General features: G+C 39.6%; 1 long non-coding RNA gene across 2 annotated transcripts in view; it reads right to left on the reverse strand.

Moving 5' to 3' along the window:
• Positions 1 to 26,155, reverse strand: part of LOC127052029 (uncharacterized) — a 57,492-nt gene that overhangs the window by 24,005 nt on the left and 7,332 nt on the right. For both annotated transcript variants that reach the window (XR_007774663.1, XR_007774662.1), the window contains exons 2-5: positions 24,633 to 24,904; positions 22,892 to 23,023; positions 13,457 to 13,643; positions 12,540 to 12,619 (exon numbers count right to left, since the gene is read on the reverse strand). This is a non-coding gene — a long non-coding RNA (uncharacterized LOC127052029). The remainder of the gene's footprint in view (positions 1 to 12,539; positions 12,620 to 13,456; positions 13,644 to 22,891; positions 23,024 to 24,632; positions 24,905 to 26,155) is intronic.

Below are 26,155 nucleotides of genomic sequence, written 5' to 3' on the forward strand. Positions count from 1 at the left end.
CTAACTTTTTTTGTGGCTTAAAATAGTCACAAAAAGATTGAGGTTCTGTCTTAAAAGTAAAGCTCTGATAAAATGAAGATGACACTCAGGACCAAACTCTGTCCCTGAAGCCTGAGCCCATTAATCTAGTGGTTAGAGGATTAGCCCAGGGCCTGGGAGAGCTGGGCTCAGTTCCTGCTCCAATACAGATGTCCTATGTGAACCATGGCAAATCACTTAGGCTTTGTCCCCCAGTTTACCATCTGTAAAATGGGGAGAACAGCCCTTTCCTACCTCACAGGGCTTTTGTGAGGATAAACACATTGAAGATTGTGAGGCACACAGGTGCTTTAGAAATGACAAAAACCCATGGGTAAGCATAAGAAAGGTAACCCTAACAGAGGAATAGATGTTGGGGTGTCATGGAAGATTACAATAGGGTCATAGGACCAACGTGAGATAATATGCTCAACATTTAGATGTTGAAACATGAATGTAAGGAACAGGGGGAGGAAACAGGAAGAACTGGAAATATTAGTGCATAAGCTAAATTATGACTTAATTGGCATCACAGATTTGGTTGGATTAATCTCATGACTGGATATAACTATTAAATAGTCTATATTACTATGGTTTTTGAGGTTTTAATCCATTTATCAGATTAGTGTCTGAATCTCCTTCATGCAGAGATTTATGTCTAAACAAGCCAGTGTGAAAGGGGAAGCTCTTAATTGAGGATCCTAATAAGAGGAAAGGTGGTTTCTTTTAAACTAAATGAAGAATCCCTATATTAATTTTACTATATATCTATTTTTAAAAATCTGGGATGTTCTTTAACACAGTGGACAGAGACCAGGAGTCCAACATGTTGACCCTGGCAACTTCAATGACCAACTGGTTAAAAACTAATAAAAACAGCATAAGGTATTGTATTTTAAATTTAATACTCATTAAAAATACTGCTTGCTAATGGCTTCTAGACTATGAATTTGTCGCTGTTTACTGCTGTTAGAGCACCATTGTCTAGCCATTGTATACAAGGGATGGATATATGAAAATGAATGAAAGCCCTCCACTGTAGAGCTCTCCGATGATAACTGCAGAGAATGAATAGCATGTTTGTTGTAGGACTGCAAAGATTCAACAAGCAGTAGTAGAAGGCTCTTGTTGATTCTGCATAAAGAAAGGAACAGGGTATCACAGTGCATTACCCCTAAGCAAAATTAGTTGAAAGAGCTGTAGTTCAGGCTCTAATACACATTTCTGTGGTGGAACTAATAAACACATTATCTACATTTTACAGGTAACCAGGAGGCTAATCATTCATTCTATAATGGGGGGGGGGGGCGCGGGGAGACGATGAGGCATTTTTAGTGAATTACAGTTCCTGCAAGTCTCTGTCTGAGGACCAATAATGAATGGCACAAGGATACCTTCAATTATAAAGAATTGCTTGTGATAGCCAGGGTGTATTTTACTGAATTGTACCACTTGGAGCTTTAAAAGGCATATTAGATCATCCAGTTAATCTCTATGACAATGAAGGATTGTTCCCTAAACTATATATTGAAATGTTTCTCCAATCGAACTTTAAAAGTCCAAAGAGGTGATTTAGGTTCCACTCATTTCCCAGCTAATACATTTCACGGACAAGAAGAATTTCCCAATATTCAGTCTGTTTTTTTAAATTCGTCCTTCTACACTTGAATAAATAATTCCTCTCTCTCCTTGACAGTTACATCCTTCAAATATTTGTAGACAATTTTCATAATCTCCACTTATCTAGTCTATACATTTTTAGCTTAATCTTTCCTCATAAATAAATCTGTCCTGCACTCTAACAATTTCGCTGCTTTTCTTTTTAACTCTCTATCAGTAGGGCTAACCTATTGTCTGATCTATCACTTTTATTAAAAACCCTAACATTAATTACATCATCTTCAGCAAATTTGACTCAATTTGTTATATAATACTTCAAATTCCATGTAAAGTGAGAGTACCATCTTTTCTACTTCTAGTAACTATAACTTCAGTTGGAACACTAAGAAAATTCAAAAGCTCGAGGGAAAAAAACCTGCAAATAATTAGAGGCTCAGAGACTGAGCTTGAAGATGACAGTCATTGGGAAGAGCATGTGTGTGAAGGAGCTATAGTAGTTCTTCATACCTGGAAATAATATTAAATTAATATTAAAGGACTTTTTTAAAAATTGTTTGAATCATTTTCCAAAAACTATGTTAAAAATATATTTTTTAAAACCAATAAATGCACATACACATTAGACTGTAATTCTTACACTAAAAAAGAGAAAGAGGGACATTCATGAAGTCTATCATTTTAAACAGCGATCAGAATCAGGCAGTCTTAACTCAGGCCAAAATATCACTAAGGTTTAAGTAAGGAATGTGTGATTTGGCCCAGTGTTACTATCCTGTCTTAAACCCACAAAAGCAAAGATATTTACACTGAACTCTAAAGACTGAGAGCTTCACAAACCTAATTTTGCCATCTGGCAAAAGGAATGACTATTGTCTGAGAAACACCATTTCTTCCTTTATGTGAATGGATTCAGAGGAGGCTCATAATATTACAGTATATTTTAAAAATTACATTATGAATAATCTGAGTTTATTTAAACTAAAAGAATGTTTAAAATAACTTATTTTTCCACTCTGCTAAATGTTTACTTTTTTACATTTCACTCAGCTTGGACAATGACAATAAGCTAGGAAGTTTAACTTTCTTTGTTCTTATTTACTAGCTCAAAGCTATGATGTTGAGTTGCAAACAGGTTTTTTTGTTTTGTTTTAATTTCCTAGCAACATATGGGTTAGTAAAATTTAAAACAAAAAACAAAACAAAAACCTCACCAAAAAACCTTAAATTTCAAGCCTACACTGCCCCCCAAAGTCACTATGAATTATATTAATAATTTAAAATTAACTAGAAAAAACTAATTGAAGACACAGCCCAGTTTACAAGAATCTCCTTACAAGATATGTATTTTGAACACAAACACACACACACACATACACACACAGAGAGAGTAGGTAGTGACAATTTTTTTTTTCCAGAACAAAAATCCCTGGTGTTTTAACTTACCCATCCCCCTGTTCTCCCAGGAGTTCCAAGTCACACTCAGTCTTAACATGTGGTAGGCCCAGTAATCTCCTCTACAGGTCCTAGCCACAATAGGAGGAGTGGAAGCTTTTGTCTGCCTGTCCTCGCAATATTGTGAAGTTAGAAAAGGTCATCGGAGATGCACCCCAGAGGCAGTCAGCCATTCTTTTCCCTTTTGTTCCCTTAAAAAATCATGTAATAAGATAACAAAACCAGCACACTTAGAAGGGCAGAAGCCCAGTGACACTATTTCTTAAGCAGGCGCCTACTGCTGAAACAGAGGGCACAGAGCAACATCCCACTGTGTGACTGCCCACAGAGCTTTTATATTCTTCTGAATCAGAGTTTTTAAACGTCACCACTTACGGTTCTAACAGGTTTTAAGAGTTGAACAGTCAGTGCTTGATAGGCCCTTTTTGTGTTAGTTTTTAAGTGTATATACCCAAGTGAAATTAAACATTTATCAATCATCTTTTATTATCAGTCATTGCTACTTGAAACTTGTTGGAAAGAAATGCAGTAGTTCCACTGTCTTGCTTATCATAGCTTCCCAGGGATTCCAATGAAAAACTACATTAGTTACCAGTACCAATTCCTTGAAGTTACTTTCTTTATAGATTCACATACTCAACCACCTGGACCCAGAATAATTACCTTGGTTTTATACAACTTGTTGCAGGGTCAGGGTGCATTTAAAGGAGACACACAGGCCATGCTCTTAATTGGCTACCACCCATCCAGAATGAGAGTCTCCAAAAGAAAACGAGGTGGGCAGGGTATGTAAAAGACAGTTAATTCACAGAATTTCAGTTAATATGTATCTGTTTTCTTTACCATTAAAAATAAATAGAATCATTTTAAAAGGTTAAATATTTAATGTCCTACATGGACATAATATTCAGATGGAACCCCAAAGGTGTGAACTCCACCACAGTTGCGACATACTCACTTGTGCCCCTCAACCAAACTGTCCATCCTAATTGTCTCGCCTCTCTGCACCTCCAGGGCAGGCCAGGCAGCCTTGGAACCTGAATCAGCACTTGCAAAGCCCCGAAGTGCCAAGGGGGCAGAATTTATGTTTATGAGATCCTCCCATACATAAACTTTTAAATAACTGTTTAAGAGGCAAATTTTCAAAGCAGGTTAAAATTAAGTTCTGCATCTTGTAATCTGAACAAAGACAAGTAATCACATCAAAAATACATCATCATTTCTCCACTAAAAAATCCAAGATGGGGAAAACACAAAGGCAAAAATGTATTAAACAGTTCAAATACTTCTGTCATATTAGTATTTGAGCACAGAGACACCTTAACTGAATGGTTATTTGGAAGGGCCCCAGCATGTAATACTGTACAAGGTAGGTATTTCACCTGACAGGTGTGGGGGCTAAACTCAGTGCTGCAAAAATGGTTTAATAAATTATAATATTATAATTTTAGGCTATTACAAACTTAAAGGAGAGACTTACAGTTACTTTCATGTCCATTTTGTTTGGAGAACAATAGCTCACATGCTTATGGTTTTTGTTGGCAATTTTGTCAAATGTTCAATCTAACTAAAGAAATTCAACTTTCTTTCTGTCCACCATTGACGGATATAAAAATTGTCAAGGAGAACGATACCCTCATGGCCATAAAATTGTACTTATCTCCATATTTGACTGCAGAGACTCTGGAATGCAGCTTTATAAAATTTTATTTTGCTTTAATATTCTATATAGTTTTATAGTATGTTAGAAAGATACATCTAAATGTTATTGTGATTTTTGCCTTGTGTCTTTGGTAGGAGTCTTTGGGTACGTCTACACTACAGGTTTATTCTGATTTTACATAAACCGGTTTTGTAAAACAGATTGTATAAAGTTGAGTGTACGCAGCCACACAAAGCACAATAATTCAGCAGTGTGCGTCCAGGTACTGAGGCTAGCGTCGATTTCTGGAGTGTTGCACTGTGGGTAGCTATCCCGTAGCTATCCCATAGTTCCCGCAGTCTCCTCCTCCCATTGGAATTCTGGGCTGAGATCCCAATGCATGATGGTGCAAAAACAGTGTCACGGATGATCCTGGGTAAATGTCACTCATTCCTTCCTCCATGAAAGCAATGGCAGACAATCATTTCGCGCCCTTTTTCCCTGTATTGCCCTGGCAGACGCCATAGCATGGCAGTCATGGATCCCGTTTTGCCTTTTGTCACTGTCACCGTATGTGTACTGGATGCTACTGACAGAGGCGGTACTGCAGTGCTACACAGCAGCATTCATTTGCCTTTGCAAGGTAGCAGGGACGGTTACCATCCCTATTGTACCGTCTGCCATGCTATTGTAAATTGGCGATGAGATGACAGTTATCAGTCGTTCTGTACAGTCTGCTGCTGTCATGGGTGCTCCTGGCAGGCCTTCGCTAAGGTCAGACAGGGGCGCAAAGACAAAAATGAGAATGACTCCGCGGGTCATTCCCTCCTTCATGTTTTATCTAAAAATAGAGTCAGTCCTGCCTAGAATATGGGGCAAGTGCATTAGAGAACCAGTGCAGCAGAGAACCAGAGAGCACAGCCGCTCCGTGTCAGATCCCGCAGAAATGATGAGCTGCATGCCATTCTAGGGGGTGCCCCTGCACCAACCCCACCTGTTGCTTCCCTCCTCCCGCAACCCTCCTGGGCTACCATTGCAGTGTCCCCCCATTTGTGTGATGAAGTAATAAAGAATGAAGGATAAGAAACACTGAGTTTTTAGTGAGATAAAATGAGGGAGAGGCAGCCTCCCGCTGCTATGATAGTCCAGGCAGTACAGAATCTTTTCTTTAGACATGAAAAGGGGGGAGCTGATGGAGCTCAGCTCCCAGTTGCTATGATGAAGACAGTTACCAGCCGTTCTATACCATCTGCCGGGAATGACTGGGAGTCATTACTATTTTTACCCAGGCACCCCCGGCCAGCCTCACCTGAGGCCGGCCAGGAGCACTCACGGGATGATGACAAGGACGGCTATCAGTCCTTTTCCACTGTACCGTCTGCCACCGGGGAGGGGAGGGGAAAGGATGCTGCTGTTAAGTGCTGCAGCACTGCGTCTACCAGCAGCATGCAGTAGACATACGGTGACATTGAAAAGAGTAAAGAAACTACTTTTTTCCCTTCTCTTTCATGGGGGTGGTGGTAAATTGATGAGATATACCCTGAACCACCCCGAACAATGTGTTTGACCCTACAGTCATTGGGAGCTCAGGCAAGAATGCAAATGCTTCTCGGAGACTGCGGGATAGCTGGAGTCCTCATTACCCCCTCCCTCCCTGGGAATCCATTTGATTCTTTGGCTTTCCGTTACGCTTGTCACACAGCACTGGGCTGTGGCCTCTGTCTCTCATAGCCTGGAGATTTTTTCAAATGCTTTGTCATTTTGTCTTCTGTAACGGAGCTCTGATAGAACAGATTTGTCTCCCCATACAGCAATCAGATCCAGTATCTCCCGTACGGTCCATGCTGGAGCTCTTTTTGGATTTGGGACTGCATCGCCACCCATGCTGATCAGCGCTCCACGCTGGGCAAACAGGAAATAAAATTCAAAAGTTCACAGGGCTTTTCCTGTCTACCTGGCCAGGTTGCTTTCCAGAGCGGTCACAATGGTGCACTGTGGGATACCGTCCAGAGGCCAATACTGTCTAATTGTGGCCACACTAACTCTAATCCAACATGGCAATACTGATTTCAGTGCTACTTCTCTCGTCGGGGAGGAGTACAGAAACCAGTTTAAAGAGCCCTTTATATCAATATAAAGGGCCTCGTAATGTGGATGGGTGCAGGGTTAAATCGGTTTAACCCTGCTAAATTCAGTTTAAACGTGTAGTGTAGACCAGGCCTTTAATTACAAATTGGGGTGAAGCTACTGTCGCTTGTAATCTTGGGAACTGTTTAGTTAAAGGTAATCAACAGGAGAGAGTCTTCTCAAAGAGAATACATTACCCTCATTAAAGAATGCAAAGATACTCTTGTTTTATAGGATTTTCTTAGGGAACTGATGTCTAGCACTTGGTGATTCAAAATCAGAAAAGCTAAACCAAGAGCCTTTTTATCACCCTTTTTCTTTTCAAAGAGAGAAACTGTAGCTTTAAAAGCAGCAAAGAATCCTGTGGCACCTTATAGACTAACAGACGTTTTGGAGCATGAGCTTTCATGGGTGAATACCCACTTCCTCAGATGCATGCATCTGAGGAAGTGGGTATTCACCCACGAAAGCTCATGCTCCAAAACGTCTGTTAGTCTATAAGGTGCCACAGGATTCTTTGCTGCTTTTACAGATCCAGACTAACACGGCTACCCTCTGATACTTGTAGCTTTAAACACACCCCCCTCCACACTTCTGGAAATATCCTTATTACAGCTGTTAAGCAATTAAAAAATAATCTTGATTAATCATGCTGTTAAACAATAGAACATCATTTATTTAAATATTTTTGGATGTTTTCTACATTTTCAAATACACCTCTACCTTGATATAATGCTGTCCTCAGGAGCCAAAAAAATCTTACTGTGTTATATCGAACTTGCTTTGATCTGCCAGAGTGCACAGCCCACCTCCCCGCCCCCCAAGCGCTGCTTTACTATGTTATATCCGAATTCGTGTTTTATCGGGTCGTGTTATACTGAGGTAGAGGTGTATATTGATTTCAGTTACAACACAGAATACAAAGTGTACAGTGCTCACTTTATTTTTTATTATAAATATTTGCATTGTAAAAACCAGAAGCAGTATTTTTCAATTTACATCATACTGTAGTCCAATCTCTTTACCACAAAAGCTGAACTTACAAATGTAGAATTCTAAAAAAAAAACAAAAAAAAACTGCATTCAAAAATAAAACAATGTAAAACTTAAGAGCATACAAGTCCACTCAGTCCTACTTCAGCCAATCGCTTGGACTAACAAGTTTGGTTACAATTTGCAGGAGATAATGCTGCTTGCTTCTGTTTCACAAATGTCACCTGAAAGTGAGAAGAGGCATTCACATGGCTCTGTTGTAGCCAGCATTGCAAGATATTTAAGTACCAGATGCACTAAAGATTCATATGTCCCTTCATGCTTCAACCACCATTCCAAAGGACATGTGTTCATGCTGATGATGTGTTCTGCTCGATAATATTCAAAGTAGTGCAGACCGACACATGTTCATTTTCTTCATCTTAGTCAGATGCCATCAGCAGAAGGTTGATTTTTTTTTTGGTGGTTTGGGTTCTGTAGTTTTTGCATCTGAGTGTCGCTCATTTAAGACTCCTGAAAGTATGCTCTACACCTCATCCTTCTCAGATTTTGGATGGCATTTCAGATTCTTAAAACTTCGGTCAAGAGCTGTAGCTATTTTTAGAAATCTCACAATTGTACCATCTTTGCATTTTGTCAAATCTGCTGTGAAAGTGTTCTTAAAATGCTGGGTCATCATCCAAGACTACTATGATATTAAATATATGGCAGAACGCCAGTAAAACACAGAACGGAGACATACAGTTCTCCCCCAGGGTATTCAGTCACAATTTAAATTAATGCATTATATTTTTAATGAGCATCATCAGCCTTCAAGCATGTCCTCTGGAATGGGGGCCAAAGCATGAAGGAACTTATAAGTGTTTTGCATATCTGGCACATAAATACCTTGCAACACCAGCTACACAAGGTAAACCAGTTCTCACTTTCAGGTGACATTGTAAATAAGAAGCAGGCAGCATTATCTCCTATAAATGTGAACTAATTTGTTTGTCTTCGTGATTGGCTGAATAAGAAGTAGGACTGAGTGGACTTGTCGGCTCTGAAGTTTTACATTGTTTTGTTTTTGAGTGCAGTTATGTAACAAAAAAATCTACATTTGTAAGTTACACTTTCACAACAAAGATTGCACTACGGTACTTGTATGAGGTGAATTGGAAAATACTATTTTTCAAAAATCATTTTTACAGTGCAAATATTTGCAATAAAAATATAATATAATATAATATAAAGTGAGCACCGTACACTTTGTATTCAGTTTTGTAATTTAAATCATATTTGAAAATGTAGAAAACTCCAAACAGATTTAATAAATTTCAATTGGTATTCTACTGTTTAACAATGCAATTAATCGTGATTAATGTTTTGAGTTACTTGTGTGAGTTAACTGTAATTAATTGACAGCCCTAATTCTTATTGAAACTGATTTTATAAGCACACTGAGTCTTCATCCATATAAATTTAAGGAAAACAAGTATAGTTAGGAAATATCCTGTTTACTTGTAACCTTATGTTTCCATTTAAAGGTGAAAACCTTTATTTATATGTTAAATGTTTGAGATGGTATAATCTTTTGTGAAGTTCAGTTGCAAATGGTTTTGGAACTAAATGCAAATATGTAATGTAATAATTTCCGGATTATCATTGTTACATGAATAGTGAGAAGTTTTGTGTACTAATATGGAATCAAATTACCTTGCTATAACTGGTTACTAATAAATCTGAGTGTATTTTTATATTATTTGGGAAATTAGTTACCTTACCAAACTCAGAAAGTCAAGAATAATCTCTCCAATGATTATTAAGAAAAAAAACAATACTTTATTTGATGCCCATTTAAGTTTAAAGACGCTTTTAAAGAATTATTTAAATTAAAAAAAAACTATTTTAAATGCTGTGAGATTTATATAGAAAATAGGAGCATTTAGAGTCACCTGAAACAGAATTTCAACTTTTGTTAAACTCTGCTGGATCTAAGGTGTGATTTGCCCGGCTTGTATATACACATCCTTAGCTCCAGCTATCCTTGAGTTAGCATGAATATGAATAGCAGTGTAGCCCCAGTAGCATGGGTAGTGGCAGCAGATGCATGGATGAGCCATGCTGAATACATACTCACCAGGTTCAGGTTCCTCTAGTTATTTTATATTTCCAATCCTGGGCAGGCAGGGAATTAACTTACGATGCAAATAAACTGGAGATAAATTCTGTGATGAGCCTCTTTATCATGCCACTTGGATTTTGAAAACACTTTTCAAACAAATTGGCCCTATTACAGTAATTGTAACCAGATAATTATAACATGCAGTGAAATAGGACAAACTATCTATTATCCTAATAGAACAAGGTATTAAAGTCTATTAAACTGATCGGTATGGGAAATACAAAGAGTTACAAAATATTTTATAGCTAAAATTATACAGCTGAGTTTCTACAATGGTAGAACTGATTAGAGCTTTGCTTAACACACCTTTCTCCAAAAACGAGAAAGATTTTCTCTACTTTGGAATTGACTCATGGTAGAAAACAATTTAAATTTGGTTTAAATAAACCTATTTCTAACTAAACTGTTTTCAAACATAGTTTGGTTGGCCAGTATAGACATGAACAAAGTGTTTTAAAACATTTATCAGAACTATGGTTTTAGCGGGTTTAGTACAGAAACAAGACCTGTGAAACCTTGAGTTTTAATCCTGGCTCTGACAAGGATTGCCTTATGCAGCATTTGGCAAGCCAATTAACTTCTCTACCTCAGTTTCTCCATCTATGAAACAGGGATAATTATACTTATGTTTCAGGGATATTGCAAGAATTTAAGATTAGTATTGTTTACAGTTAGAGTTAATTAAGCACTTTATATTTGAAAATTGCTGTGTAAGTGGTCAGCATTATTTAAAACATTACTTGTTAATTTGTGTTTTTTGAAAAACTTTATAACTAAATTATCTACTTGATGACCAAGTCACCACTGCTTCCATAATGTACATTTTTTGCCATGTTGCTTTACAAATCACTGAAACACAATAAACACTTCTTTCCACCTGTTTTTCCTACCTACATGTGGTGCTTGGTAACAAATACTCTTGTGTAGTTTAGTGCTGCATTTGAATTACACCTGTCTGATCTCAAATTAGCTTTTAGGACACGAAAAAAATTGTAATTGTAAAGATTTTGGCTTGTTGCCTGGACCACAGAAAAGAAGGTAGTTTGAAAAAAAATCCCATTACTGATGAAGCAAACTGCCATAGTGTTCTGCCTCAGTGCTACAGAGGTTACTGCCAGATTCCAGTTCGTGTAGTGTTTCACTTAAAATACCAGGTAAGAAAAAGAAGCTTTGTTTGTTGCATGGAAATTCTGGACAACTATTTTGGAAGAATTCTTCCCACACTGTCCACTTTTGTATGTGAAAAACGTTTTGTTTTGGTGCCCTGAGCACCTAAAAGCGTAGCGACTTCACACACAATGGGCAATTTGTGTCTTTAATGCCACAGTCCAAAGTAGGGGATGGTGCAGAGCCACCTCATTCCAGCAAGAGCACCAGAGATTGGGCCTCAGAAAAGCCTATTCTCTCCTGTAAGTTGTGCCTTTGTTATTGGGCTATTAGTAGTGCAGGGTCCACTCCCAGTGTAAGCCAATGTCCTTGGGTGGGGTGGGGGGTTAGATCACACCTACAGCAGCCCAGCATGTGATTTTCATAACTAAGTATTTTACTTCCCTTGCTCATAATGAAAATCTGTTTTCTTACGCAGTGTCTTATCCCCCACTTCATTGCCTGCATGGGTGCAGATATAACCACACTTGTTATAACCACACTTGTTTGCACAGAAGTTATCCTACTTTGGTTGGTTGCTCATTAGTGGTGGGGTTGCTGGCATGGTTCTAACTAGACAAAAGGTCAGTGAAATAATCTCTTTAGAAAAGTCACAGGTAAAGAATCAATGGCCTCTGCAAACATATTTAAAACAAAAGAGATGAAATAGGTTACATGTTGGGTCCCTCAAACTTTGCCTTTGTTCCTTTTGTCCATTTTGGACTGGGATTAAGGGTGACCTGACAGGAAAAGAAATTGGGCTTGTGTGTCTTTTAAGGAGGTCTGAAAGTTTTTCATGATGGTTCTTTACAACACTGAGATGAATTATTTCTAATGTAAGGGACAAATCCTCAACTGGCATACATTGTCACAGCTCCACTGAAGTCACAAGAATCTGTCCCTACAACTCTATGGAAACTGGAGTGTAATTGGAGAACAAGTGAAATTATGGTATCACAAGTGACAGACTGATTCTTGGCCCCATAGAAGTCCCTTTGTACTACAGCAGCAGTGCAAAGGACCCTTAAACCCCAAATGGACAGTTGAAGGAAATCTCAACTTTTGTAGCCCCTCCTGCCAATCCAGGTCTGCTCCAAAGATTCCATGGGGCCACTACAGATGAGAATACATTAAAAGGATCTATAAGATGTTCTAACTTGTACTAAAGACCAGCTGAGACCTTGGCTAGCCCCAGGATCAAGGGAGGTGGTTTATAGATACCTTTGTCTTCTTATTTCTTGGCACATTTGAGCTTTCATAGCAAGAGCTTAGCTGAGTGGGGAAGGGAGTTTTAGGTTGTTTAGAATTTAGGCAATACCCATTGAACTGACCTAATGAACATTTTGGGGAAAATATGCATTTGTTTACAATACATACACACTAGGATCTGCAGGAGTTCCTCCAGCTATACCCAGGACGATGAGATTTGACATTTCTAATATTGTTTCTTCTGCTTCCTTTAAAAAAAAATTTAAACAAAATCTTTTAGGACTTTAGATATTATAAACAAAAGGGCAAAAGCCCAAATATTAAAAATCTTTGCAAAGCAAGCTTAAACACAGGACTCAAGCAATTTTATTCTCTCCTCCTACTCCCAGTTGAGCTGTCATAGATCCCAAGCTCACTTATTTGAGCTTTGAAAAAGATGGGAAAGTTTGACCTAATACATCATTACTATTTTAGTTAGCAAATCTAAAGCTGACCATACTAGTACACATATTCAGTTTAATAGTTTCATCTGTTTAATAGTTTAAGCTTCTAATTAATCATATGAAGTCTGAGATGTGATGTCATACTGACTGATTTAATGTTTTAAAAAGACATGGCATAACAAGATTTAACCTGAATGAAAATACAAAGGCCTTTCTTTTCAGCCACATTTTTGCAGAGCTTGATACATAAAGTGATTCCTTGTAATTACCAAGGATAAGTAGGTCTTTGAAATGTTGTTTCCTTAAATGTATGACAGGTTCAAACTGCCAGCATTATAATACCATACATCTACATCATGTTAAAATGACATTCCCATCTATTTAAGAAACAAACTGATAGGGGATTTAAAACCTTTTGAATTTTGATTAGAATATGTAGTTAATTATAAAATTTTTACCTAGTGAAAAAATAAAGCAATATTGCTTTGTTACTTCTAATATCTATTTGACTTTAATTGACACTGCTCCCAAACATTCAATATATCTATATTTGTGCTTAGTAAAGAATTTTTTAATTTATGAATAATCCGCTTTTTACAACATTACACACAGTAGTCTCTGACCTGCTGTCATGTAACTTACCTTCTTATGGAAGAGTTTCATATAGAAGAGAAACACGTTTAATATAAAATGTTCTTTATTAAATGTGAAGGGCCCAATCCTCCTTGCACTTAGTCTTGATTTAATCAGTGTAATGCCCTTGAAATAATGAAATTACATCCACCAGTGAAACCTGCTGTAGGCAAGACGAGAATCTGGTCCACAATATCTATTTTGAGCAGACAGAAAGCAAGTGTAAACAGCAAGTCAGGATAGAGTTCAAAGCAAATCACAGAATCAAAAGATTCCTTGCAGTAATAAGCACTACAGCTGGGAGAAACTGTTTGCAGAATCAGGTCATTAGAAACTTAGGGTTGGACCAAAACCCATACAAACCCAAGGTAAGAAAGAGGCAGCATGTAGCTTGGAGTCTCAGAATCTGATTCCCCTTTGCCCTCAGGGGGAATGGATCTGTGCCAACCATTTCACTGACGCAGATCACATCCCCCACTGTGTTGGCTCTGATGCACTGGCGGGGACCATTGGCGAGAGACACAGTGAGATCCAAGGCTCTGCCCTTTTCCTCCCTCCCCCCATCTGTGTAGAAAGGATGCAGTTGCCTGGCGGTAACTGCTCTTCTCTCCCCCTAGCACGAGCAAAGAGAGAGGGTAAGCCCATGCAGGAGAGAAAGGCCATGTCTACACTACAGGCGCTGCAGTAGCACAGCTATGGTGCTGCAGCTATGCTCCTGTAGACGCTGCCTGCAGCAACTGCCTGGGGTTTTCCCCTGCGTTTGGTAATCCACCTCTCAGAGCAGTAGTAGCTAGGTCAGTGGAAGAATTCTTCCATCGACTTGGTTGCATCTGCACTGGGACTTAGGTTTGCATAGCTATGGTGCTCAGGTGGTTTGAGCTACCCCTGAGTGCCATAGCTATGTTGACCTAACTTTTAAGTGTAGGCCAGGCCTAAGGAGCTCCTTCTCCCCATTACTCCCCAGGACAGGTATGCAGCAGGGCTTGTGACTGAGTCCTAAGTAAGGGTCTTAATCCTATTTAACTCTTTCAGTTAGGCATGTGATTGTACAGGAAGTAGTTACACAGTTACAACCCCGGCTGTACGGACGCAGTGATACTGATAGAAAAAGCGCTTATCATTTAGCTAATTCCCATCAGGGTATAGGAGTAAGCTATACTGATATAAACACCGATGTTCTGATATAACTGCATCTATAGGAAAGGGATGTACTAGTGTAACTATATTGGTTTCTACACAGATACAGTTAAAATGGTACAAAAAAAACTTTAGACAAGCTTTTATAAGCTGTCTCCCCCACAAATTACCTTCCAGCATGTACAATAGATGTGTTGTGTCCAAGCTTTTCAGCTTTAAGACTGAAAATATTTCAAAAAGGTCAAGGGTCCACAATCAGCTTCCCTAGGCTTAAGTAGAAGGAATCAAGCTCCTGTCCTGCTCTCCTTATGGGAGTCCGACAGCTTTTCAGGGAAGGCTACTTTCTCCTCCCATCCCTGTGATGCAAAAGGCTGCCTGTGGGGGGGTACTGCTGAGTGGTTGCAGTAGGGAAGAAACAAACAGGTGCTTAGAGCACACCCAATTCACACCTGGGACTGCTCGGAAGACCCACTGCCCTTCCATGGTGACAAACTGATCCAGACAATTCAGGTTAAAAGCTGTTCCTGGAGTTGTGCCCTCCATGTGTTCAATTTGTAATCAAAACAGATTTTCTTCTTACCGGGTGCTTGTGGAATGCACAGTTTAGAGCTTCAGAAGCCACAGACTGGACCCCACTGCAACAGAACTTAATTTTTGGGACCCTTCTTGCATTCACATAACTGCATTTGCTACTGTAGATCAAAATGTGCACTGGACTCTGAACAATTAAACAATGCACTGGAACTATCCTTTTAAAACCTGCAAGTGACCTGTGCCACATGCTGATGGACACAAACTATTTAGTCAATGCTGCTAGATATGGTGAATCAAATTTATTGGTGCCAGCCATCATAATCTGATAATACATTTTGTTATGCTCTAGCTTATCCCATCTTTATTGATAGTCTTGGTTCAATTGCACCCTTTGTATAATCCAGGCCACATACAGTTTTACATTCAGGGTCCCAGTATTAAGATAGTTAGTCAGGAAAACTAAGTGAAATCAGTAGGACTTTTACCTGAATGAAGAGCGTAGAGCCAGTCCTGAGTTTGATAAATTTATGGAGGGGATGGTATGATTGGCTATGTGCCATTGTAGGCAGTCTATCTGTGACTGCAAATATCTCTTATGGTCAATAATTTCCCCCCAGGTCGGACTGGCAGGGACTGTGGTGTTTTTTTGCCTTCCTCTGCATCATGGGTCACTTGCAGGTTTTAACTAGTGTAAATGGTGGATTATCTGGAACTTAATCTTGAAATCGTGATCTAATGATTTCAAGTAGCTCAGACAGAGGTTAGGGGTCTACTACAGGCATTGGTGGGTGAGGTTCTGTGGCCTGCAACTTGCAGGAGGTCAGATGATGATTATGTTGGTCCCTGCTGGCCTTAAAATTTATGAGTAGATATCAAATCACTTTACAGTGGAGGCTAATATATCAGATACAGATGGGGAAACTGAGGCCCATAGCAGTGAAGTGACTTGTCTGAGGTCACCTAGCAGGCCAGAAATAGAATCCCAGTCTCTTGAATCTCAGTTCCATATTCTATCCACTAGCCACACTGCCTCCAAACTGCTTGGGGCTTGATCTCAAAGTTTTAGGGCTTAATTTTGCAGGAGGTTCAGTTCAAAAAGACATCTGTCAAACTGAGCAAACCAGTATGAAATTGTTGAGACTGTGAAAAAAATAACTAAGATTTTTTAGTCCCTTTTCAAAGTACAACATTGAACAGTATCAGCATCCTCCCCCTATGCACACATACTACTTACACTTAGCAAAGATCAAAACTACACACTGTAGGACAGAAATTAAATCCATTCTGCTGATGCATGACTGGAGGATTTCTAGAGGAAGTTATTCCATGATGTGAGTAATGTCAATATAGCCATTTGGTGCAGCACATTTTTCCTAATCATACAGTGAATTCACTGGAAGTGAAATACAGCCCACCTACTTAGACCATCCCAACCCCACTTGGATAGAAAAAGTAGTTTTACTAGGAGTCTTATTGCCATTGTATTACAGTTATCCTTCCCCCACCACCATGTGCCATACGCCTATTCACATCACTTTCACAGCACGCTCTGTCTCAAGTCCTGCAGCTCAAATCTCTCTGAAATGGCATTGCCACCCCCAAAAGTTGGTTTTCCTTTGCCTTCCGCCACAACTCTGACAAGCTCTTATGCTTTCCTTTTCTTTGTAAGTGCTTCCAAGATGAGCACAATGATAGAAAATAATTACATGTAATGAAATAACAAATAAATATTTTGCCTAAGGGGAGAAATTAAGTGAAATCTGCAAAATGTGCATTCATACCACACCTTAAAGAGCTTGTGACAGCAATGAATTCACTTTATACTTACTTTACAGTATACCAATTGTGAGTAGACCCAAAAAAGACAGCATTTTAAAATCACTCTAAACAGAGGTAGTCCTTTAAGGTGATAATACAATGAACAGATGAGATTTAAATTACAGTGGTAAAAATTATTAAACTTTATACCAACATATGTTGGCCTTCAAAAGGGGTTAGTTACTCTTGGTACAGTAAGTGAATACAATGCCTTTTACCCCTCAGCTATATCAGAGGTTCTCTTAAATGTAGGTTGGAAATATTTTAATGCCATGTCATCTGTCACCTGAGGAATTCAAATATTTATTAAATAAGCTTCACAACACTCTTGTGAAACAGGCACTTTCTCTTGTATAAATGGTGTGATGCAGCATGGCCAGAAGGCAGCAGAAGAGGGTTAGAAGGGAGTCTTATTCCTACAAACAGATGCCTCGGAGGTAGGGCTAGGAGCCGTCCTTTCCCAGATGGTCGGGGAGGAGGAACACACAATCTTGTACCTCAGCCAGAAATTCCTCCCCAGGGAACAGAAGTACACTGTTGAAAAGGAATGTCTGGTGGTAAAATGGGTTATGGAGACTCTCCGCTACTATCTACTGGGGCAACGGTTTACCCTTGTGACAGACCACGCCCCGCTCCAGTGGATGCACAGAAACAAGGAGAAGAACGCATGAGTGACTAGGTGGTTCCTCTCCCTGCAGCCCTTCCATTTCCGGGTACAGCATAGGGCTGGAAGCCAACATGGCAACGCTGATGGCCTATCGCGACAACATTGCCTCTCGTCCCAAGTAGCCCAGCCCCATGGTGTTGAGCTGGGGGCGGGGGGGAGATATGTGATACAGCATGGCCAGAGGGCAGCAGGAGAGGGTTAGAAGGGAGCCTTATTCCCTGTAAGGGGAAGAAAGTTTGCTATAGATTAGAGCACCTGAAGCCAATTAGAGCACCTGAAGCCAGTCACATGATAAAAACCCCTTGCTTCAATCAGACAATGTGGGAGTTGGAGCAGAGAGGAATTGGTGCTGGAGCAGAGAACAGTTTGGAGAAGTGCTGCGGTGAGCTAAGAAGTCCAAGACCCTAGGTAAAAGGGTACCTGGCTTGTACAGAGAGAGGGCAGGAAGCCCCCCCACAAGCTGAAGGGCAGGAGAGGGAAGTAGCCCAGGGGAAGGAAGTGTCAGTTCAAGTGGTTTACCACTATCCTCAGGGCCCCTGGCCTGGGACCTGGAGTAGAGGGCAGGCCCAGGTCCCTCCCTCTTCACTCCCCTCCTGTAGGACACTAGTGGGGCAGTTAACATTCTACTGCAGGGACAAGAAATGGTGCCCTCAACCCTCCCCAAAGAAGAGAAAGCGCGAGACCCATCAAAATAGTGCCTGCAATTTGCCACAATGGATAAAATGAAGACCTGAGGTTTAGTGCTTTTCTCCAGATGATACAATAAGTCAATGGCAGAGCTGGTGGTTGAAGAGTTTGTACAGTACTTATACTCTTCTGCTCTAGCCATAAGACCACACATGCTCCCCAGCCCACAAAAATGTACATGCAGCACAAAAATATACATTCAGAGGAAAGGAACATTAAAAACATTTTTTCTTGTTAAATTTGTGTTTTCTATAGCTAACTTATATCAGACCAGGAAAACTGAATGCTACACATGGAGATTTCAGGGTTCAGATCGCAATCAGACACCAGTCAATTTTTAATCTCAGGGTCACATCATTGTCATCAAAATCCCCAATTTATCTATCACCTCTAACAGGACACTGATAACTTAAAAGTCACGCTTCTGTCAATGTTTAATAGTGGTGTCACTATACAACCTACAAGTAAATGCAAGAAGGCATTGGAGAATCCCCCCCAGTATGATTACTTTAATCGTATGGCATTACTTTGGGTATATTCAGGATCACTGTTTTCCCCTTGAACACAGCTGCACCTACTCTACAGCATCCCCTTCTGACCTCAGATGATTCTGCAGAACCCAGCCTTAATTTTCCTTCACCGAGGAAATCCTTAATATGCCCACCAAGGCCTGAGTCACATAACACTTTCCCTTCCTGAGGACTAGTTTTCTCATCTACAACAGCTTCAAACAGTCTCTTTCAGCCCAGTCTCCCATTGGGCACAGGCCTTCCTTTCTGAGTTCTGTCTATTTTTCAACTTCTAACACAATGTTTCTTGTTTAAGCTTTGGTTTCAATTGTCCCCAGCTAAACACAGGATTTCAGACCCACCCAGCTGCTCCATATTGTCTCCCCCCTTGAAGTCATGTAGGGTTACTCAGACCTCTCATCATGGGCCTAGACACTCAGGCTGCTCCTTTGTGAGGGCTTCCTCAACTGCTTCCCTCTGGAGCTCAGACTCAGCTGCTTCTCCATCCTCTCAGGAACTCTTCCTCCAGCTTTAGCCAGTCTCCTACTCCTCTGGACTGTCTTTTTCCAAGAGCTCAGTGCCTTCCAGTTCTCTCTTTCCTGCCCTTATGAAGCCCAGGCACCTTTCTTTCCACTCAATCAGCAGATAGTTGGTCACAGGTGCCTTCCCTTTCAATCAATAAGGCCTGTGATACCCTTGTGTAATCAGTTAATTAGTTTGCCCTTGTGCTTGTCTGGGTCTTTCACAAACAGCAGAAGAGAAAACAAGGATTTTTTAAAAAGTAGCAACATGTGGTTTTAAAACTACAGGGAGAAATAGAGGATTCTGTTAATGACTTACCATAGCACCATGGGCAACTCACTTAATCATCTCTATTTCTCTGTTTAGAAAATGGCCACAATACTTACCCAAAGGATATCACTAGGATGTTATGTGAGGTTTCATTAGTGTCTGTCAATGGCTTTGAAATCCTAGTAAGAAAGATGCTATAAAAGGTCAAAGTATTACTATAAATGTTGGATAGACTCACACAAATTTAGGTCAATTTCATCTATGTGCAGAGGGTCTAGAACCTCAAAATAGGGTTTAAGTGGGATCAAAGTGGTACATAAACCTTGTGTGGGTCCTCTAAACAAGGGTAATTTCACCTAGAGCACTTAAAAGCAACACCAAGATGAGTCTGCCACAACAGGTTTATGGATGTGTCGGTCTATTGAGAGGATGAAACATTCTGTTACTCCAGACACTACTAAGACAAACAGGAAATCCAGCTGTCCACTGACGCAGACTGGTCAGAGGGCTACTCATTGAAAAAACAACCACCTAGTAAATCTTGACTTCAGCGGTCATAAGGGCATCTCTCCAAGACACCAAAGCTCACCCCTATTCCTGGGATTGCGTTGTTCCTCTGCTATGAATAAGGACAGACATAAGAATCAGCCTCAGTAATAGATGTGCAACAATATACCTACTGCAAAACATTTTTTGAACCAGTTGTACATGTATGCATGACATGTCATTTGAATGTTCCAATAAAGCTGCAATCTCTCTAGAAATAGTGAAGTCACAAAGAACAATGAACACAAGGCTGATCCACATTTGTTTTCTAATGAGGCAGATACTGTACAGTAAATCACAGCTTGATTTCACAGTTAATGCTGCAGCATCCAAATCAAATCTATGAAAAATTAAACTAAAACTTGCTCCCAGATTAAGGTATATTTGGACTCTCCCTTCCTGGTTGCAGAGATCCCCCCTACCAGTGCAGGTCTGCAGCAAAAGAGAGTAGACTAGCTTCCAGGGGACCACACAGCTCTAAGCTATGTCTGTGTGCCTCTGAGGGCTGGACATAGATAGAGATGGTGCCATGCCAGAGGCCACACCGTAGCAAGAATCATTTGGTTCTCCTCCAGTGGTGGGGTTCCTTTAGGGGTATACATGGGCTACTTTAGCATGTGGTTGAAGCAGCCTCTGTAGAACAGCGCTGTAGCCAGTCTCTGGATCTGGGATTTGTTTTTCCATCTACTAAACAAGAGCTTTGCCTACCTGATACAAAGTACCAGGAAATATTGCATCCCCACCTTCTAACTACTGAGTGTCCTAATCGGACATTTTCAAAATGGAAGTTATAACTTCCTATATCACTTTTAGAAAAAAAGGCACTTCTGAATAACTGTAGTATCTTTCCTAAGATAATTATTCTCAGTAAAATTGGTTTCAATATACAAAGCTAGGTATGAGCGCGCAAAACAAAATGGCTGTCATTTGGCTGTACAGTCACTACACTACTGATCTCTAACACATTATTTTTATTTCTATCATGATAATGCTCAAGAACTGGGCCCTAATGGGCTAGACATTGTACAAAATACAAAGGCAAATATGCTGTATTATTGTGAAGTGTTTTAAGATATCCAGATAATTAAACAAACCACATTAAATGACTCTGTTTTAGGATAGTAGTTCAGGTATTTGGTACAGACTTAGTTGCGGTTATTTTTTCTTATGCTGGAGTTAGGAGGCTATGTGCAATAGGCTGCAATGATCTGCAGCAATTTCAGAATGAATTTGGAGTACAGTCTCATCTTGATAAATGGAACGTATGGACATTATGTACTGCACCTAAATCCTTGTGTAATGAAAGGAAAATATACCTCAAAGTTGCATATAAAAATTAATCTGTCTATATATTCTCGCACAGGCTCAGAGTAATTTTTGTTTTTAATGTAACTGGCGCACCCTTGCTATATAATAAATCTTACATAAACCTAGACAGTAGGATTAAAGGATAAAAGTAACTAATGCTTAGATACAGATTGTTTGATGACTTAAAAAAAAACAAAAATAAAAAAACAAAGCCACCACATTCTCTTTAATTTTCCAACATGTTCATAATATATAAATGTATAAGGCAGTGGCCCCCAACGCGGTGCCGGTGGGTGCCATGGCGCCCACCAGGGCATCTATTTGCGCCCGTGTACTGGCCGGCAGACAAGCATCCATCGAAATGCCACCGAAAAGCGGCGCCATCAAGAGGCATCGCCACTGAAATGCCACTGATTTTTGGCAGCATTTCAGCGGCGACGCCTCTTAACGTTGCTGCTTTGTGGCGGCATTTCTGCGGATGCTTGTCCACCAGCTATGGTTCTTGGTGGTTTGTCATCCAGCGCTCGCCACCCAGAAAAGATTGGGACCACTGGCATAGGGTCTTTTGTATATGTATTGTGACAAAGCTCTGTCCTTGTCTCCATGGGTCCTGCATTTTCTGACAGATTTCGCTAGCCTCAGAGGCTCACTGTGACCCTCCACTTAACCCTTCTCTCTCTAGAGACAAGGGTCACAGCCTACTGAGCCATTTTCATCATAAGCCAGTGAGGGAGGTGAGGAGAAGCTATCCTCCCTTGCACAGTCTCTGTTCTCTCCCAGTCTCAGTGATTAATCAGGGGGGCAAAGAGGGGGAGCCTAGGCCCAGCCTCTACTCCAGGCTCCAGCCCAGGGACCCTAATAATATCAGCTGTGGTAGCTGACCTTTTAGGAACAGGACACATACAATTCCCTGGGCTACTTCTCCAAAGCAGCCCCCCACTTCCACAAGCTCCACTTCACCCTTACCTCAGGGCCTCCTTCCTTGTGCCTGATATGGGATGTACAGCTCAGTCTCTCCAACAGCACAACTTCTCACGGCTCCTGACATGCACACCCACCTGACTAACTGGGAGGCTTTTAAATAGTTTCAGTCAGCCCCGATTGGCTTTAGGTGTCCCAATCAACGTAGCATCCTCCCTGCTTTCTGGAAAGATCTTCCTTGACCCCAGGTGTCTTAATTGACCTGGAGCGGCTGCCATTTATTTATCCTGGTATCAGGGACTTGTTTAACCTGGGGCTAATATATCTATCTCCCATTACTTTTCTATAGCCATCTGGCCTTGCCCCATCATAGTATGTATATTGGTCATTGAAGGTTAATTTTTCTACCCATAGAACAATAGTGTTCCACTTTAAACACAAATATATACTACTTGAATTATATAGTCACAAAACGTTGATAAAAAATTCATACACATACATATTCTTGTAACAAAATGAATATACCAGTCCTCAGAATTCCAGTATTAAAATTCACTGGTGACTGTGTAGTTGTACTTGTACCAGGATATCTTCCTCCAAAACCTCATTGATTTTTAGATTCTTAAAGCTGATTTTGTGTTTTTTCCTTACTGTTTGCTAGAAAAAATAATTACAAAATAGTTAGTGGTGCATGAAGGTAGATGTTACCTGTAAATGGTTACTGCTAGAGGTTTTGATATTGCAGTCTTTGGCATACAAAATGGATTTCAGTGGATATTATATAGTTACAGTTGATACTGTTCATTTATTGAATTTGTCAAATTTCATTACAACGCATTTGGAAAATGCACAGATATGTCATTTGTATGTTAGTATACCAGGAAAGACGATATTCCTCAGTATATAACAAGTTACAAAGCACCGTGTTCAGGAAATACATTTACAGCTGGGACTGGTAAACAAAAGATAAAGCAGCGAAAAATTCTGAAGCCAGAATGTACACTGAGAAATAGTGCAATGTGATCGGCACTTTCATGTTAATCTGATTCAAAACACAGTGGTTGCAATTCTTATAAAGAGAGATACTTCTTAGGGATCGTGTTAAGGATTTATAAACTTTACCATCAGAAAATTTCATAGACTTTCTTTTTAATTTTAGAACAAGTCCCTTATGTTAAAGTGCCAGGAAAATGTCTAGTGTCTTGCTTAGATTCTCATATCCTTGATTACTTTTTGGAAATCATAGATTTAATCTATGTTTTGCAATGTAAAAGTGAATTTGGCTGCTATATTAGCCTATCACTGCACTGGCCAAGCTTCAAATTCATAAGTGCTTCTTTATCCTACTGAGAAAAGTTTCCCAAAAGCCTGCTGCATGTATATCCTTATATTCATCTTCCCCTGATGTTGTCCTCTCCTCATACGCTCAAAGAATCTTCATTTGAGCCTTTGAACTTTCTTTTAATCCTTAACACCCTATCTCATTCAAAGTAGCATTTTAATTGATAGGAACTCAAATTAGGATGGTAAGTAAGTTCCAAGGACTTAAGGCAGACATTTTCACAAAGATAAAATTGTGCTTTGTCCACTTTTAGTCTCAGATTTCCATATGAAAAACTATTTTTGTTACTAAATTTTCTCCTTAAGGCCTAGGCCCATATCATGACTGAGACAGTAAGCTGTATGGTCTAGATGTCTAGAGAGTCTGATATTACAATTTGAAAAGAACTAAGGCTTTTAAAAAATTGCCTAGAAAGACTATTTGTGACCTTCAGGGAACAGTGTAATGAGGAAGTAATCCTGCTCAGAAATGATCAAAAATGGACTAAGATCTGCAACACAGCCTGAGTCAGGAAACTCAGGTCCTAGTGCCCAAAAGTTGCAGAGCTCGTTCCACAATGGGCATGGCAGCTTCCAGAGCTTTCTTTCAAAATGTTACTGGCAGAAGTTTGTGAGGCTACAAACTGGAGTCCAATTCAAACATTTATAAAGCCTTGGCACATAGGGTGGGATTTCTCCTATTTCCTTGACACGTAAGGTGGGATTTTTCAAAAATGTTCACTATTGGCCTAATTCTGCTTCCACCCGTGTCAAAGGGAGTTTTACCTTACTCTGAACATTTTAAAAAATCCCACCAAAGACTTGATCTAATGCTAGATTTGTAAGACTAATATCCCTGTTTTATTAGCCCTCTTCATGAAGTTTTCTGTTTGCTAATTTCCTTCTACAGAAGCAATTCGATGAGAAAGAAAGGTTAGTTACTTACTTCAAATCTATTGCCTCTGCAGATTCACACTGACCCTTCTGTTTTCTTCAGAATATCGTTGGTTGGAAGACAGCAGTGGAAAGGAGCTGAGGAACATCCTTCTTTATATCCTTTTTGAAAACACTCCATCCAAGGTCAGACCTTCTAAAAGTCACTACTGTGAAAGTTTCTTACACCTGCAAGCCCAATTTCAAGACTCCTCAAGTGTGGATCTGAAGAGACAACATTCTCCCATAACTCAGAGAGAGTCAGATACTATGGTGATCTGTGTGCTATAAGTAGATAGATTAGACAGATGTGAGGTAACTTTGCTATATACGATCAACTTTTATAAAATAGTGTGTAATACTTTATAAAAGAATTTGGATGTTAGAAAATATGAAAACTAATTCAAAAGCACTCTTTCTTAAAGACAAGATTAGTCAACATAGGCTCTCATATAAAAAATAATACCATCATTTTGCATCTATGCACCTTTCACCCAAAGGACCTTACAGTGCCTTACAGTCAGTCTATACTGACCGTATAGAGTTTGGTTAATGTGGATGACCATTCAACACTGATATGTAGCCATCACTGGGCTGGAATGTGGCAATAGTTTTTTGCCATGATCACCACACTGCCAACGTCAAAATTTTATTTCTTATTGAAAAGATATGACCAGTAGAAACATGTTGTCTTCAGCCAACATGCTGGGGCGTTGATTTAGTATTAATTCAGAGAAGAGCTACATAAGAAAGTCAAGTGCTGACTAGGTTCAACACAACCTAGCTTTTGAGATCTCATGAGAGTTCATGAAGTTGTTTAGCTTTCTGCATAGTGTATCTACTACCAAAATTATAGGCATTTATTTAACAAATGAATAGAAAAATATAATTACCCTAGCATAACTCATTAAGGTGAAGGAAGAAAGGCATTTTACAAGAAGTGGACAATACCCACTTACATAAAGGCCATTTCTTTTGCAAACAGTCAAGGAACAGAGCAGTGAACTTGCCTAGGAACACCTAGCATACAATACTTTACATGCTGTTGACTGAGGAGTGAATAGAATCACAAATGACAAGAAAAAAGCATTAGAAAGATAATCCTCACTGAAACGTTTTTATTATGTTTATATAGGCATAAGCACTGTGCACAAAAGCCCTTTCAGTGAGGTAAGAAACTGTCTTCCCTCTGATATAACAACAACAACTTTTTCAGTGTTTGGGCACAAAGCAACAATGCTGAAACAGGATCATGTGACAAATGATTAACCTTTTACGTTTGCTATTTCTTGCTTCCTTTTCTTAAATCTCTCTGGTTTTTGACAGGTTCATTGGACAGCAGGATTACTTGTCTCAAAGAACTATGTTGTTATTATTCATAAGCAGCACACCATTTTAATTTTTATATCAATAGGCTATTTAATTGTGATGAACAAGTAAAAGCACTTTCCCCAGTGGGATATAAATGATGAAATTCTGTAAGTACAGTAGTGAAAAGAGAGTATTCCTTTGTATATTACATTTTATATTTGCTTT

The sequence above is a fragment of the Gopherus flavomarginatus genome, chromosome 5 (assembly GCF_025201925.1).
Source record: "Gopherus flavomarginatus isolate rGopFla2 chromosome 5, rGopFla2.mat.asm, whole genome shotgun sequence".
In the NCBI taxonomy this organism is placed as follows: Eukaryota; Metazoa; Chordata; order Testudines; family Testudinidae; genus Gopherus; species Gopherus flavomarginatus.